The 18,486-nt window shown below is 34.0% G+C and overlaps 1 protein-coding gene and 1 pseudogene across 1 annotated transcript in view; one reads left to right on the top strand and one right to left on the bottom strand.

Annotated features, from left to right (window-relative positions):
* The window catches only part of LOC134843709 (mitochondrial uncoupling protein 4-like), a 156,791-nt gene that overhangs the window by 112,419 nt on the left and 25,886 nt on the right, over positions 1-18,486 (bottom strand). The gene's annotated exons all lie outside the window — the stretch shown is intronic.
* On the top strand, positions 2,434-11,445 carry LOC134844904 (uncharacterized protein DDB_G0271670-like; annotated as a pseudogene).

Genomic DNA, 18,486 nt, shown 5'->3' with positions numbered 1-18,486 from the left:
CCTTTTTATTCGAATCAAAAAATTTGTATACTCTACCAGTGTTTTGTCAATAATTTGAGATGTTCCATTCGGATTGGTTGTAATTTTTTAGTTATTCCTTTTTGTGTTACAAAGTTTTGTATCAAACCATACGTTCCAACTTTTAGGTTTGTAGCTGGTGTGAGTATTTTGGCTATTTTTTGATAAAATTCATTGTGTTTTTTATCTCTTTTTGGAATTAATTCGGCATGTGTGCCGGAAGCTAATTGTAAGATTTGTAGGTGATGAAAATGGTCTTCATAGTGCGTGTGTAACTGTAAATTGCAACAAATTGATTCATTAGTAGATTGTCAATAGCCTTGTGTGTTTTTGAGGAATTTGCTGTGAACATTATTGGTTTCCGTGGTTTTTGATTAAAAACAATTTCATAAGGTGATATTCCTAGAGTTTTTGTTATCTGTGAATTATAAGCTAAGGGAAAAAATTTTACATCTGTTGACCATTCAGTGTATTTTGTATCATTTCCCTTTATGTTACATCTGAGTTATTCCTGTAGTAAACAGTTCATACCTTCGACTAAACCATTAGTCAATGGGGCATGAGACAATCGTGGTTTGTGATTTTGTTGTATAGATGGCATAACGGGATGATTTCTTTATTTATGAATTCAGTGCCATTATCGGTGACAAGGATTTATGGTAATCTAGGTTTTGCTATCTATTGTTCGTAAAGTGTTGTATATGTATAATAGACATTACAATGAGGTACTGGGTTGATAGTGTGTAACTGCATCAACTATAATCATTATATATGAGTTTCCTTCTGAAGAGGGTGATTTCGGTCCTTCTGTATCAAATGAGATTCTGTGGTTGAAATATAAACTTTGTCATTTAATGTCTTGTTTTTCTGCTATTTGTTTCAGATGTGGGTATGGTTTATTCAACTGGCATGTTATGCAATCGTTACATAATACTTCAATCCAAATCGTTGCCTTTGGAGTGTAAAAAGTTTGGATAGAATTTGAGAAAGTTTTTTCTGATCCTGCATGTCCTTTTGTATTTAGGGAATGTGAAATGTGAAATACTAGGAGTATCATAGTTAGAAGTAATCAGGGTACTTTTAACTCAGATGTTTGGTATTTTAAAATATTGGTATTTTCGTTTAGAGATGTGCTATTTATTTTTCTGAAGTATCTAAGTAGTGTTTTGTTTCCTAGAATTGTATTATCTGCTTTTATGGTTCTTGTTTTATTTTTGTACCAAAACTTTAGTTCTCTAATGAAGTTTTGATGTTTTTGTAGTAGCCCAAGTGTCATTATTGTTGTGGCTGGTAGAAAGATATTTTCAATTTCTGTTTTTGAAGGAGCTATGTTATCTAAAGGCTCATGTAGATTAAAAACTTGGTTTTTTGTGTATTTTGAATCTATATCTGGAAGTCCTGATAAATTTTTTTTATCAAATAGTTTTTCTTTTTCTACTAAGGGGAATAGATCTGTCCTATACATTTTTTGTTTAAGTGGTTTTTTTTGCGTATTGTTTTTGATCCACGATGATTATGGTATCGGTTTAAATGTAGATTTTCCTAATAAGCCTACTTCGTTGTGATTCATTTGGCAATCTAGATATAATGGAATGTTTTGTAATTTATTTATTTGTGAATCAGCAAGGTCGGTTTTTAATGCATATTTGCATTGTAATCGTGGTGATGTTTCGTCTTCTGCAAGAAAAAACTTAATATTTTGTGGTATTTCTACTGTTGTTTTTCTTGTTAGTAATTCCGGTGGTGTGTTTCGACGGAGTGTGTCTGGCAATGCAAGATTTTTTCTTGCGGTCCAAACTATATGTAAGTTTGGGACTTTCATTAGAATTAACTGAAATCTAAAAAAAACTCTAGTTTGGATTTGACTTTTGTGTAAATAGAAAAACTACAGGATTATGATCTGTAAATAGAACTGTTGGATGTTTTGAGCCAAGTATTAAAAATTCATATTCTGTGAGATTATATGTTAGAGCTGTGCATTCTCTGATAAGTGCAGAGAGTCTAAGTTCAGCTTGTGTAAATAGTCTTGAGTTTGCAGAAATAAGGTTCATTTTGTTTGTTCCACTGTGTGATTGTAATAATGCTGCGCGGATTCCGAAATTGGAGGCGTCGCACATAGCATAAAATGGTTGGTCTGGATCTGGAATAGTATTTGATATTTTTCCAGGGAGGAGTGTTATTCTTTCTTCAAATCGTTTTTGATGTTCTGTCGTCCATTCAAAATTATTTTGTTGTCTGAGAATATAATAAGATTTGTGAAGTAATAATTGTTTTAAATTTTACTGTTATTTCAGTTTTAAGTCTTAAATTGGCTTGTGTGAACATTTGTATGTTGTTTTCCTGTATGTCTTTGTGAATATCTTGTCTGTATTCTAATCTGTTGAGTGCCCAATTATGTATTCTGTTGCTATCAGGATGTTGACCAAATAAGGGAAGGGGTGTTACGAATGTATTCCAATGTAATTGTAGGGATATATTATTGGATAAAAATTCTCTATATCTATCGTCTAAATTTGTAGGAAATTAAGAAGAAATGTTGTTGTTGGGGTTTGACTTATTTTTGAAGGGTTGAAGGTAGTGATAAGGTTTCTGGTGATGACAAAGATATATCCCATGAGATATCTATAGGGTCGTTTGCCAAGTTTGGTTCACCTTGAGTGAAAGCGTTTGTCATCCAATGTGGGACACGTTGTGTTGAAGATGGGGGTGAAAGGGATTTTCACGATTTTGCTCGGACGTGGGGCTGATCCTAATTTTTCCGATGGTTTGTTCGGGGTGTTTTGTCGTGAAAATGTTTGTTAGGGTGGAGGGGTACTTTGAATTGTATTATTGTAAAGATCCAAAGGATTTGGGGATGGTGAGGAGGGTATATCAAAATGAACTCTGGGATGTAAAGTTTCTTTTACGTCTTGGATGTATGATTTGTCTGTCTATTGTAAATGTTTGATTTTGGTTTTGATTATGATGTCGGAGGCTTGTTGGAGAGAAGAATTTTTATTGTATGTTGGTTCGTATTATGGTTCGCTTAGAGGTACGTTGCGATCTACAGGTATATTCTTCAAAGGTATATGGATTTTTTGGAAGTGAAGTACGTGTTGATGATTGGGTGTGAGTTGTCTGACTAGACGTTGGTGTTGTTGGTGACTCCTGGGATGTCGGAGTTGGTGGGGACTGTTGTGTTGGTTGTTGATTAGAAGTTTTGAATAGTGTTTTAAATAATTTTTTTACTTATGAAGAAAATTTATTTTGTTTATAATATTTTTTGGTGAAAATGATTAAATAAATTGTTGCCAGTTCAAAGGTTATTATTGCCTTTTTTAATTATTTTATTTATTATTTACATATTGTAAAAATTAGAGAGACTAGAAAAGTGACAAGTATCTTGTCTTTCTTGCCTAAAAGTGCCTTTCTTGCCGAATAAATGTCTTAATATTTAAATATTCGTTGAAATATTGCACCTGAGGAGGTGGTCAAAAAATTTTATGAAGTTGAGATAGGCTTTTTGTAGTGAGTGAAAAAATTTGAAAAAACTGCAAAAAATTACGAGGAGGAGGAGAAGTATTCCAAAGGTGTCTATGATGAAAATTATACTAATTTGAAAAAAAAATTGACAGAAATGAAAAAACTCTTTAGGATATTAATTTGAGGAGTCAAACTCAGTGAGAAAGAAGCATTTGAGAAATGATTCATCTCGCCGAAATATTTTTTATTTTCCGAGGCAAAAAATGAGTGTGGTCGTTTTGTTTTTTGACTTTTGACAAGTGGGTTGAATATAGGCAGTTTTTGGTGAGGGGAAGTCTGAGGGTCTAAGAATGAGCTTTCCAGTTTTGTTTTTATTAATTGGATGATCGAGGGTATTCAGGAGTTATTTGTATTTTAGGCTAAATGATTATGTTTTATTTTCCCTTTAGGTTAGTTTAATATTTTTCCTTGAGGGAAAATTGGAGTGTACGTTGTGACAATATTGTTGATCTTTATACTAGTTGATAGGGAAGGGTTGTAATATTCAGATTTTGTTTTTTTTTCGGTTGTCAAAAATGAGCGTGTTGCTTATGTTTGACCTGAAGTTCTTTAAAAAATAGTTTCATATATGTTTCAAGTCTGTAAAATGTCGGCTAAAGAAGTGTGGTCAGATTGGGGTGATGTTCAAAAAGTTTCTGATTGGCTAAAGTTGAACTAATTATTCAAGAGTGTCAGCATGAATTTTAGAAAGAGAAGAAAGGTTTTATTACGTTTTCTAAAGTTTGAAATAATTGATCAATTAGAAAGACGTTTTTTGAAATTCACCTTTCTGTAATATTTTAGATTGTGGAATGAAAGTTTTGTAACCTTTTCGTGGTTGACTTCTGAGTCGTGATGATTGTCGTTGTTGAGATTTTTTTTTGTTTCTTGTGATAAAAAATTTTCTTTTAATTTTCGATTCTTCCATTGTTTTTGAGGTACTTGCTTACTGCTAATTTTGGTCGGGTATTTTCAGTTTCTTTATTTTTTGGTTCTAATAATTGTGTCGAACAATTATGTCGAGATTTTGGTCGTGTATTTTTAATTTCTTTATTTTTTGGTCGATTGTGTCAAACAATTTATATCACGTGTTTGTTGGTGCTTATCGTCTGAATGGTCGTGGACAAACGTTAGTCCTGTAAAGGAGTAAAATTGTGTTAGTTCGCAAAGAGCGTGTTCTTTGGGTAATATGGTAAAAATTGTTTCTGTGTTGAACTATTTCCTTTTTATTTGAATCAAAAAATTTATATACTCTACCAGTGTTTTGTCAATAATTTGAGATGTTCCATTCGGATTGGTTGTAATTTTTTAGTTATTCCTTTTTGTGTTACAAAGTTTTGTATCAAGCCATACGTTCCAACTTTTAGGTTTGTAGCTGGTGTGAATCATGAATTAATTTGTGATTGAACATTCTGCCTCTGTAGGAGTATTTTGGCTATTTTTTGATAAAATTCATTGTGTTTTTTATCTCTTTTTGGAATTAATTCGGCATGTGTGCCGGAAGCTAATTGTAAGATTTGTAGGTGATGAAAATGGTCTTCATAGTGCGTGTGTAACTGTAAATTGCAACAAATTGATTCATTAGTAGGTTGTCAATAGCCTTGTGTGTTTTTGAGGAAATTGCTGTGAACATTATTGGTTTCCGTGGTTTTTGATTAAAAACAATTTCATAAGGTGATATTCCTAGAGTTTTTGTTATCTGTGAATTATAAGCTAAGGGAAAAAATTTTACATCTGTTGACCATTCAGTGTATTTTGTATCATTTCCCTTTATGTTACATCTGAGTTATTCCTGTAGTAAACAGTTCATACCTTCGACTAAACCATTAGTCAATGGGGCATGAGACAATCGTGGTTTGTGATTTTGTTGTATAGATGGCATAAGGGGATGATTTCTTTATTTATGAATTCAGTGCCATTATCGGTGACAAGGATTTATGGTAATCTAGGTTTTGCTATCTATTGTTCGTAAAGTGTTGTATATGTATAATAGACATTACAATGAGGTACTGGGTTGATAGTGTGTAACTGCATCAACTATAATCATTATATATGAGTTTCCTTCTGAAGAGGGTGATTTCGGTCCTTCTGTATCAAATGAGATTCTGTGGTTGAAATATAAACTTTGTCATTTAATGTCTTGTTTTTCTGCTATTTGTTTCAGATGTGGGTATGGTTTATTCAACTGGCATGTTATGCAATCGTTACATAATACTTCAATCCAAATCGTTGCCTTTGGAGTGTAAAAAGTTTGGATAGAATTTGAGAAAGTTTTTTCTGATCCTGCATGTCCTTTTGTATTTAGGGAATGTGAAATGTGAAATACTAGGAGTATCATAGTTAGAAGTAATCAGGGTACTTTTAACTCAGATGTTTGGTATTTTAAAATATTGGTATTTTCGTTTAGAGATGTGCTATTTATTTTTCTGAAGTATCTAAGTAGTGTTTTGTTTCCTAGAATTGTATTATCTGCTTTTATGGTTCTTGTTTTATTTTTGTACCAAAACTTTAGTTCTCTAATGAAGTTTTGATGTTTTTGTAGTAGCCCAAGTGTCATTATTGTTGTGGCTGGTAGAAAGATATTTTCAATTTCTGTTTTTGAAGGAGCTATGTTATCTAAAGGCTCATGTAGATCAAAAACTTGGTTTTTTGTGTATTTTGAATCTATATCTGGAAGTCCTGATAAATTTATTTTATCAAATAGTTTTTCTTTTTCTACTAAGGGGAATAGATCTGTCCTATACATTTTTTGTTTAAGTGGTTTTTTTTGCGTATTGTTTTTGATCCACGATGATTATGGTATCGGTTTAAATGTAGATTTTCCTAATAAGCCTACTTCGTTGTGATTCATTTGGCAATCTAGATATAATGGAATGTTTTGTAATTTATTTATTTGTGAATCAGCAAGGTCGGTTTTTAATGCATATTTGCATTGTAATCGTGGTGATGTTTCGTCTTCTGCAAGAAAAAACTTAATATTTTGTGGTATTTCTACTGTTGTTTTTCTTGTTAGTAATTCCGGTGGTGTGTTTCGACGGAGTGTGTCTGGCAATGCAAGATTTTTTCTTGCGGTCCAAACTATATGTAAGTTTGGGACTTTCATTAGAATTAACTGAAATCTAAAAAAAACTCTAGTTTGGATTTGACTTTTGTGTAAATAGAAAAACTACAGGATTATGATCTGTAAATAGAACTGTTGGATGTTTTGAGCCAAGTATTAAAAATTCATATTCTGTGAGATTATATGTTAGAGCTGTGCATTCTCTGATAAGTGCAGAGAGTCTAAGTTCAGCTTGTGTAAATAGTCTTGAGTTTGCAGAAATAAGGTTCATTTTGTTTGTTCCACTGTGTGATTGTAATAATGCTGCGCGGATTCCGAAATTGGAGGCGTCGCACATAGCATAAAATGGTTGGTCTGGATCTGGAATAGTATTTGATATTTTTCCAGGGAGGAGTGTTATTCTTTCTTCAAATCGTTTTTGATGTTCTGTCGTCCATTCAAAATTATTTTGTTGTCTGAGAATATAATAAGATTTGTGAAGTAATAATTGTTTTAAATTTTACTGTTATTTCAGTTTTAAATCTTAAATTGGCTTGTGTAAAAATTTGTATGTTGTATTCCTGTATGTCTTTGTGAATATCGTGTCTGTGTTCTAACCTGTTGAGTGCCCAATTATCTATTCTGTTGCTATCAACATGTTGACCAAGTAAAGAGAGGGGGTGCTACGAATGTATTCCAACTAATCGTAGGGGTGTAATATTGGTTAAAAGTTCTCTATATCTATCGTCTAATTTTATAGGAAATTTAGAAGAAATGTTGTTGTTGGGGTTTGACTTATTTTTGAAGGGGTTGAAGGTAGTGATAAGGTTTCTGGTGATGACAAAGATATATCCCATGAGATATCTATAGGGTCGTTTGCCAAGTTTGGTTCACCTTGAGTGAAAGCTTGTGTCATCCAATGTGGGACACGTTGTGTTGAAGATGGGGGTGAAAGGGATTTTCACGATTTTGCTCGGACGTGGGGCTGATCCTAATTTTTCCGATGGTTTGTTCGGGGTGTTTTGTCGTGAAAATGTTTGTTAGGGTGGAGGGGTACTTTGAATTGTATTATTATAAAGATCCAAAGGATTTGGGGATGGTGAGGAGGGTATATCAAAATGAACTCTGGGATGTAAAGTTTCTTTTACGTCTTGGATGTATGATTTGTCTGTCTATTGTAAATGTTTGATTTTGGTTTTGTTTATGATGTCGGAGGCTTGTTGGAGAGAAGAATATTTTAATGTATTTTTGGTTCGTATTATGGTTCGCTTAGAGGTGCGTTGCGATCTACAGGTAATAAAGGTTCTGATAATAATGCGCGTCTTTCTTCAAGGGTATATGGATTTTCTTGACGTGAAATACGTGTTGATGATTGGGTGTGATTTGTCTGACTAGACCTTGGTGTTGTTGGAGACTCCTGGGATGTCGGAGTTGGTGGGGACTGTTGTGTTGGTTGTTGATTAGAAGTTTTGAAGAGTGTTTTTTAAATAATTTTTACTAATAATATTTATATTATTTTTCTGTGAAAATGATTAAATGTATTGTTGCCAGTGCAAAGGTTATTATTGCCTTTTGTTTTTATTTTATTAATTGTTTACATATTTTCAAATTTACATAATATTGTCATAACCGACTTAAAACAAAAAAAACAAATTCAGAGAAAACTGAGAAAAAGAAGTTTTCACTTTTTTTTGGGGAAGATACATTTTGTGCAAGAACAAAACTATGCAATTTAGAGACTCAAAAAAGCATTCAATGATCCATAACGCAAAGAAACATACCATGTTTTTAACGCTTGCGATCACTGAACAACGCTGCACGCATCATGAAACTCTGTTTATTCGCAACTTTTGGTGACAAAATTTATCGTCATTGGCCTAAAAAAACCTTCAAATAGGTTCGCACTCAGACATGACTGCTTTCTCTGCGTTAGTTTTCACTTGATGAGCTTGAGTGCACTCATGTCTGACCTGTTACTGGTGCACTTGGGCTACTAGCCACCAAAAAACATTATTCAATTTTTTTCTGACAATTCTACTTGTTCTGTTTGAGTTTTTTCTTGAAAGAATCCTCAGCCATAAATTAGTTCGCTCTTTGGAGGATTTCAATTAAATCAGAAACATGAGAACAAATTAGGAGAGCTAAAGTTGATTAAATTAAAATTTAAAAGTGAAGCTTAGATAACGTTTTATTTGCCAAAAAATTCCTCAGGATTTTTTCTATCTTGGTGGATGGATCCTTTTATCTCCGTGCTAGTAAAAGGGTGGTTGCGCTCACCATGCTAATAGCTTCTTTTTTATTATACTTTGAAACAGGGGCGGATCTGGGATTTTTTCGAGGGGGCGGATTTTCTTTTTGTTAGGTCGACCAAATTGATTTTTTGAGCTATTCTAAAGCACTAAAAAGTCCCTGTTTTGGCCAAACTTTCTGCGCCGCAGGCGAATTTCTGAAAAAACAGGTCAAAAAAGCCGTTTTTAGGCACCTTTTGAAAAATTTTGACAAATAATCGCGTTTTTTTTTGGCGCGCGCTCCCCCTCAAAGTTAGTATATATTGGCGCCGAAGGCGCCTTTTGAAAAATTTAAGGGTCGGTCGGCAAAAAATGGATTTCTTAAAAAGTACCAAAGGGGGGTCCCTTTGGGTCGGCAGGGGGTCGAATCCCTGAGAAGGGGGGACGGGGCGTCCCCCCCCCCGAATCCGCCCCTGCTTTGAAACGAGTCTAAGTAAACTGCTCGTTTTATACTTGCTGAAAGTGTAACGCGCGTTACTTACCTGTGAGTTCTATGCACCACAACAATGCTTCGAATTGAATAGCGACAAGCTAATTGGTCCTATTGTTCCGATTTTCGAAAAAAAGTAAGTTATATGTATATGATCGGTGTGGCGCTTTTTTTCAGACCAATTTCGAAAAATATTTTCCTCGGGCGCTCAATCCATGGATCTTCGCGGTCTCACAAGGGGTGCGCTCGCCATTAATTTTTCCTGACTGGAACATTGCTGTGAAACGCTCACTTATAGACTAACGTGACTATAAGAGCGCTGTGATAGTTTGATGCTGAAGGTTCAAGGCCCATTACCTACCCGTTTACACAAAATAGTTCCAAATTCAATTGAGGAAGGCTAATTGGTCTTATTAATTCCATACACGATTCTTAATTTTCAGCTTAAATACATAGTTTGTCAAGATTTCCTTAACCAAAAACTATGCGAAACCAGGTTTTGGACAATTGGAACATTCCATAGTTTGTCAAAACTTCATTACGAAAAACTATTCGAGACCAGTTGTTGGGAATAGTCGGAACGTTCAGGGCTTCGCGATGATACGAGCAGTCTTAATTGTTATTCTTGCGTGCATTCGTTTTTAATCTCGATTCTGATTGGCATTAGACTTGTATACTTTTGGCTGCTTAACCAATACAAACTGCTCTAACCGATCGTTCTTAACCCGATTTTTTGCTAGCAGTAAACACGTTTCAGTATTTTAACGTGCCAACTGCGGGGGCCAGTGTTGTCATCCATTTCGCTATAACTGGTCCCACCTCAGGGAGGCAGAAGACAGTGCTAATCGGCACGCATGCTAGTAGGCTGGTCTCCGTTCAGCATATATGCAGTAATTTTACTAATATATTGTTGAAGGGAGTGCGACTTCTTGGATACTGGAAACCAGAAGATGATGGAGGATTTGTATGAAATTGCATCCCGAAGTGGCACATACAATGTACCAGACACGTTTCTAGAAGATAACTGCAACACGGCAATTTACACTGAAGAAGATGACTTAAGATTGATTGCCAATTCCAGAGGATGTGACCTGGAGTATAGTTCGCTACCAACATCCGGAACTACATCTTCTACGACTTCCTCAACAACATCATCTACAACGTCATCAACTACGTCATCGACGACTTCTTCGACTACGTCATCGACCACTTCTTCGACTACGTCATCAACGACATCTTCGACTACGTCATCAACAACTTCCTCGACTACGTCATCGACGACTTCTTCGATCACGTCATCTACAACATCATCGACTACATCATCGACAACGTCATCAACTACTTCATCAACTTCTTCGCCAACGACTTCTTCAACTACGTCATCAATAACCTCTTCAACTTCTTCGCCCACGACTTCGTCGATTACGTCATCAACAACTTCATCGACTTCGTCGCCGACGACTTCATCGACAACATCATCTACTACATCATCGACTTCTTCGCCCACGACTTCGTCGATTACGTCATCAATAACTTCATCGACTTCATCGCCTACGACTTCATCAATTTCTTCACCAACGACTTCTTTAACTACGTCGTCAATATCCTCTTCAACTTCTTCACCCACGACTTCGTCGATCACGTCATCAACAACTTCGTCGTCGACGACTTCATCGACAACATGATTAACTACGTCATGAACAACTTCATTGACTTCATCGCTCACGACTTCTTAGACTCCAGCGCCCACTAATTCATCAATTTCGTTCATTTTAAATCAAAAGATATTTTGATATGGTTTTCTTACCTTTTAATTTACACCGGAAAACATTAGGCTAAGTGTCTTTTGCTTCTGTAAAATTGCTTCAGTCCTCCTTGATTGTGTAAAGTAATGGTTGTCTCAGTTAATCCCAGTTGTGCTAGCGAGGATGCATCGTAAATTATGTGAGTGCTGTTTTGGTTGTCGTGAAAGACAGAGAAAAACAAAAGAAGTAAGTTGCCAGGAGAGTAGAAGAAGCATAGGAATGGAGAGAGCTAATTTTCTCACGAACTTTAGCTGCAGAAGGAGCAAACTGGCTACAATTTCAAGAAGCTCTTCATTTGCCGAAAAAATCTTACAACTTCTTAGAAGATTAGGCTCTAAGAATGTTACAAGATCTTTTTCTTATAAGAAAGTTGTAAGATACACTTACAACATAATTTTTTCTTTTTTTTGCTTGTTTATTTTAAAACAATTTTGTCAAAACTTTCCAATTGTTGCTGATATAATTTTGCCACTTGTGCGTAAAAATTCGACCAATCATGATACTTTGCTTTACAGAACACATACACAAGCCCTTTTCCAACTGAGTTTTTACTCGACATTCATTTTTCTTTGTCTACTCCAGCTGTTTTCACGATGTTTTTAGCATTACTAGATGAAATAACAACATAAACCATCAGATTCTTAGAAAATAACTTCTGTCGTATTATTCTAAGTATTTTCATAAAGCTGTCAGTTCAGATGATTTGTTTATACAAAGATAAGATTCTGTCAGAAGGCAAAATTTTAGGACAATTAAATTTATACTGACCAAATTTTGTAACTTCAATTGCAGTTTTAAATCCTGGTCTGTTTTAATTTATCTATCAGAAATGGATAAACAGTTATCGAAATCTGTCGAATGCAGCATTTGTCTTGAGGTGTTCCAAAATTCCAGTATGTTGCCATGCGGTCATTCCTACTCTGTGTCCCCAAAAATATGTCTAAACCGCCTGTTGAACCTCAGAAACCCACCCTAACGCGCCACTTGCCAGCAAGTTCTTTCAGTCAATATCTCAAACGATGAAACATTGACTAGGATTTTTGATCCCTGCTCATTGCTTGAGGTTTGTACAAATTAAAATGAATGAAAAAAAGAATAATCAACAAAATATTGAAAAAAAAACATCAAAAAATAATTCAAAAAAATTTATTCTGTAGTGACTAAACTGAAAATTGAACGAAGAGTATTGATGAATATCAGCAGTGATTCAATTTTGAGAAAGTCGGAATTATAATCATTGAGTACGTCATACTATCTAGGTTCATTTTTTTGACAAGGAAGTGCATAACCGTTTTTAAGTTTTTTTTTGATGAAAAAATTGATAGAGAACTGGCTTTTGGGCTATTCAAGCACATGGATTACAAGTGCATCATATCTACGCGGATAAAAATGATAAAAAGAGGTTATATGTTCATCACAGCAAGCCGGATGACTACATTTGCCAAAGCGATGCGAACAGAAAAAGTGCTGTCAAATTTGCTGGATAAAACCTAACCAAACACAAAGTGGTCACTCTTTTCATGATTATGAACGAATACAACGAGAAGAAAGTTTTCCGATCTAATAAAACCAAAACATCATGTCTGTCTTAACCAGATGGATAAAAGACTTCATTATAATTAACTGCTGGACAGTTTTCGTATATAGGTTCTATCCCCCTTAGGTAAGCTGATTAATTTATTTTTCTGCAGTTCTTAATGCATACTTTTTGTCATTAAGTGAACTTCACAATTTCAGAGCATCCACAAAACGCAGGCATTTTGACATGTTGAGTTAACATTGAAACAATAAAAAAAGGACTGGAATTTTGACTTTCAATGTTATTTAGTCAGAACGCGAGGCGCAATCAGGATTCTTGGCTTTTTGCTCGTTGCAAGTTTTGCTTAACCTCTTCATACCTTTATTTTTCAAACCTTTTTTATATTTCCACCTGAACTAGGGCAATGATAGTGTGTGAGGACAAGCTCTCACTTGTCCTGTAGCTTCAGATAGGCCACAGCCTGACCGATAACGGCTGCAATAGTGGTACCACGTGAAAGTTCCAGACGCTAAAACCGGCCCTGAGTTGCGAAAAAAGAGCTTCGGTCAACAAAATAACTCAGTCAAGAATATGGGGAAATAAGAGAAACTGACTTAAACTGGGCAGGCTGGAAAGCCTTTCATAGATCCTCTACGACTCGAAGAAACCTTAAAAAAAACTAGAACCCCGACGCACTGCTTTCCAGTCACCCGTGCTACTAACTGTGTCAATATATTACAATAAATTAAACATAGAACGATTTTTCAACTGCCTTACGAGACAAAAACTAATAATGATAGACTTTTATTTAAAAAGTTGTCTGTAAAGCTGTTCAGCTCAAACCCTGCGGGAACGCCAAATAGATCAAATATTTTTTTGTTTACTAAATCTATTGAAAAAGACTGCATACAACTTATTTCACATGATTTCAGAAGTTTCAAATCGATCCAATTAGAAAAAAGAAAAAAATTGAATTCCCTTATCTGGCTCGATCTGACTCCTCTGGTGTTTTGTCCAAAAGCTTTACCGTTTCGTTACCAGAGGCTGGTGTAGACCCTTTCAATGGCATTCAAGAAAAGATTAGAAAGTGAAGCTGTTTTGACATAAGGTCATTGAATTAAAGAAATGGATAAAAACTTAAAAAGTGAACTTTTTAAACATCATATTGAGATTTCTCGAAATTGTTCGCTTTCAAAGAAAAAGATGAAGTAAACGATAACACAGAAAACCGGAGTTTCTATCTATTTTTTTCTAGATTATGACATGAGAATTTTTCAATTCGAATTAAGCGGAACATACGTTAGGTTTTAATTTGAAAAAGAAGAAATTTTTTCTCTCGGATTGAGTTTTGAACCTGTTCACTCATTTTGGAAGTGTGCGAAAAATACACTGGACCAACAAAATTTGTGAGCACTGGATAAAAACTATTTTTGAAACGTTTCTTTAGAACAAAAGAAGCGAGCTGCGCAATTAAAAATGTGAAAATTTTTTCCCTTTTAATCGAGATTTGAACCTGTCATCCGGCGTGTAGGACCGAAAAATATACGCTAGGATATGAAAGTACTTAGGAAAACTAAAATTTTTATAAAATCATTCTGTTCTCTTTTCAATTACCCGTTGTTCCCGGAAAAAGTGGGATTTCTTCCGTGGAAGCGAAAAGAAAATGCACTCCTATAATGCCGTGTCGATTTTGGGAAAATTTTCCTTAATTTGGGAAACAACGGAGAAAACAGAGGAAAAATTAGCGTAAACTTTGAGAGTCAAAATCAGTCGTTAAAACTCGCAGTGGTTCATTAAAAGTAATCTGAACTCGCTTCACGACAATGCTCGCAATATTCTGACTGACTTTTGAAAACAGAGTTAAATCCTTATCCAACAGTTTGTTTCCAGTATAGGTCCAAAATTATCAAATTATTTTCAATAAGTCTTCATTTTGAAAGAGCTCAGTCTTCAATATAGCAAGTTAATTTTTTTCTGTGCATAACGTTGTCCTGGATACGCAAAAGCTGAGATTTTTTACCATTTCTCCTGATACAATTTTTCAAAAGCGCTCAAAACGCTTGCCTATTTTGTATGGGATGTTTCTTTATGCCTTGATCAATGCATAATTGAAAAAAAAATCAAATTTTTAAAAACTAATTACGGTCAAAAAATTTTTCCAAGTTTTGAAAGTTAGATAATTTCATTATATCATTCGATTAGGACAAAACTGAGACAGTTCAAGCCGTTTTCAAGGCATTGCAAATGATGACATAGCCACTTATGCGCGAGTAAGGACACAAGCCGAAATTTATTTTAAAAAAATTAGGTTTAAATTTTTTTTTCTGATCTATGGGAAAGCGCTACTCATACAATTTCCATATACGAACAATCACTAATCATAGAACTTGCACGCAATTTGCTGTACTTCCGTAATTGCATGAAAAGTGTATGAATAGCATTTTTCCAGATAAAAATTTTTTGCTAAGCATTTTTGGTCATCCCGGTCGCCATTAGACAATTATGCTTTTTAGCTTTTATTTCTGAGCGCAGAAAAAAATTTCAATAGGGATGTTGGTGTAGAACCATCATTAATTTTTTTTGCTAGAAGTTTGAAAAACTTGATAAAAAAACAAATTTAAAAGAAAATTGTTTCTGCGAGAAAATATTAGAATATTATATTTTTAGCTCATTTTTTCCTTTCTTATATTCTCAAGAAAGCTATTAGGAAGCTGTTAATTTCAGTACCGATCAGTTAGCCAGTCGTTTCAAAATGTAGTGAAAAGATTTGTGATACTCGTAGAACTTTCTTCTTCAAGCAAAAACTACAAAACAATGTTTTTTAGAGTTGCTCTTTACTTTTTTTGTGTGAGTAACTTGTTATTTTGAAAGTTCATAGAAAAAATTTGTTCTTCTTTCACACACATTTATTTCCGATTTAAAAATTTCTACAAAGAAGCTTTTTTCATAAATTTTCTCTTTCTGAATAAAAGTTAACTGATTGAATATTTTTCTTGAAAGTGAAAACTCTTTTCATTCTGTTTGTGTTAATATCACCTTATCAAAGTTGATTTTTGAAAAAATCCCAATCATGAAACGCCATATCTAACGTATGTTCAGTGAAACCGGCTCAGTTGCTGTTTATATAGAATCTTGCGCTGTTGATAGACACATCCACAAGATTTTTTTCAAACTCTTTTATAAAGTTTCCTGTCATCACGGCCTTTCAGATAATTATCGAAAAACAAATTCAGATATTTGAAAACTGATTTTGCTCAAACTGTTCATTTGTCAGTTATTTAGTATTTGTGCTTATCATTCCGCAGGGTGAGTCTAAGTGTTTTGTATATCTAACTGCAAAATCAGTTTGCTTTTGCATCACCGTTTGTATGCTTTTGCAGAAAAGCAATTTTACTGTATAATTATCATTTAACATTTTCAGAAAAACGTTTGATAGAGAATTTTAAAATAATGGTCCCACAATTGAACGCTGCGAGACTCATCGCTTTTTTTTTTGACAAATCGATTCGATTATCTCGATGCATACGTACTGCTTATCACCAGATAAAAGTGAAATTAGAACATCATTTTGTTTTCTTCTTAAGCCGTAGTTAGATTATCAATTCAGAAGTAGCTTGTAATCAACTGTACCGAACGCTTTTCCTAAATCGAGAAACGCACACTGATTGTTAATGGTTTGTTTTTGTTCGAATCAAATCTGATTTCATCTTATAGAAAAGCGTCACAATTAGTTTGAACTAACATGGATGATGTATACAATCTCGAGTGAAAAGTTTTAGCTTCGGTAAAACAATAATTGTTCTAGTACTTTGCAAAGGCTAGTATAGAGTAAAATTGTTCTAAAATCGGAGAGTTTGGATTCATTTTGGAACCTGATCTAAACTACATTTTATGATTGGATAAATTAGATATTTTACCACTGTAAAGTATTTAATATTAACCAATCATGATCCATCTAACTAACAACCCACTTATTTGTAAGTGCTGGAAATACTTGTAATTTCAGCACCAGAGAGATTTGAATTTAACTTAGAAATTAGTTGACTCTCCAAGAAGACTTCAGCAGCCGCAATAAACCAGTATACCCTAGATCTATTGAGCCTAGCAGAGACTAGTTAAACACCCTGAGACTAGATAGTATAAGAGTAAGATTAGGATCGGTATTAGACTAAGAAGTTGCACGAATCTATCCGGCCGAAAATAAGATAGCGTGACGAGCAGACGGTGTACCCTATCCGAAATTACTCTATGAGATAACCACCTCGGTTATAACTCATCTGGTGCGACCATAAGTCTCGAACAAGACCTTAATAGCTTAGAATTAACCAAAAATAGATTAGAAATTAGACAAAACATTTTAAAAATGTTACACGACAATAATTTAATCGAAATGTCTCTACGACTCAATAGATCAAAGCCAATATTCCGAACGATAAGAGAACTACCCGGAATTGGAAGAAGACCTCGAACCAGAGACGACATACGACAAAATAGAAACTTACCAAATAGTTATATAATAGTACGGCAAAAGCCAACACAAACTTTTATATTTAGAATCTTATTAGCAATGAATTTAGATTTTCATTTGCAAACTTAAATCTTGAAGTCAATCTTCATGATCATTTCAGGCGCTAAACAAAATATTAATATACAATAACGATTGATAAAAAGATCTCAGATCGTTTTTCTAAAATTCTGCAGTATTATATAAAAAACATATTTGGAAAATATTTATTGAAAATCAAAATAAAAATTAGTAGCATGACAATAAACTGTTAGTAATCATAAATCACCCAATTGTCTCAGCTTCATCACCTAAAACATAACAGCAATCATAAACTCACTAATATCATTAAAATAATAAATCTTTTCCTTAAATAAATTTAAACCATTTTAAACTTAAATTCACTTAATTTTCAAATCAGATCATCAAGGCTTATCCTTGGATCTTAATTCATTTTCTATTCAGTTAAAATTTAAACTTGATCATCAAGGCCTATCCTTGGATCAAATAGAACAATTTTGTTCTCCCCCACCCGATTAGCTAGTGTCTAACGACCTCAAACGTCGATTCACTATCCAACCCTTTCAAAAAACCCAAGACTAATAGAAATTTTTCAACAAAACTAACCATTCAAATTAGGATAAACAGTGAAAAACTTCGGTTATTCATCCTTCACTTGAACCCTCCTCTTATCAAGACCCAGGATAAATCATAGACTTAGTAAGTTTAAAATAGTACCTAACGAACTACTCGCGTTCTAATTATACCTGAACCTTGTGGATCGATTTACTATTCTCCAACCCTTGAACACAATCACTACCCCTAAGTAAGATTAAGTAAGTTAACACCTTAGCTTATACTAGCCACGAGAAAGTAAAAATCATTCTTCGGAATAGATATACTTTTCTCTCCAACCCTGAACAAATAGACCCAGGTTAAGCTAACCAAAAAATTGTAAGGACTAACAATTTAAGAAAATAGAAATCATCTAACAACTTTTTGCATCCGTCATCCTAAACCTTATGTCATTTAAAAATCTAGGAAACAAACAAACAATCGTTTTGCACAACTGTGAAATTGATAACAAAAAATACGACCTTGTAATCACACCCCACACACAAACAGTTGGATATATTAGAACAAAACGACAAACACTAAAAAGAAAAATAATAACTAAGCAAAGACAAATAAGACGAAAAAGTTTTTCCAAAAATAGAAACGCATTTTCAGAATCAGAAACCAGCAATTTAGACGAACTCTATAAATTAAAAGAATCTATAGATAAAAATTGCCCCATTCACGATCAATTATATTTTTCCGACTCAGAAACAACATCGAATTCATCAAAAAGAGGAAAAAGAAGAATAAAAAAGCAATATAA

The sequence above is a fragment of the Symsagittifera roscoffensis genome, chromosome 4 (genome assembly GCF_963678635.1).
Source record: "Symsagittifera roscoffensis chromosome 4, txSymRosc1.1, whole genome shotgun sequence".
NCBI classification, from domain to species: domain Eukaryota; kingdom Metazoa; phylum Xenacoelomorpha; order Acoela; family Convolutidae; genus Symsagittifera; species Symsagittifera roscoffensis.
This window is presented reverse-complemented; position numbering and strand designations above follow the sequence as displayed.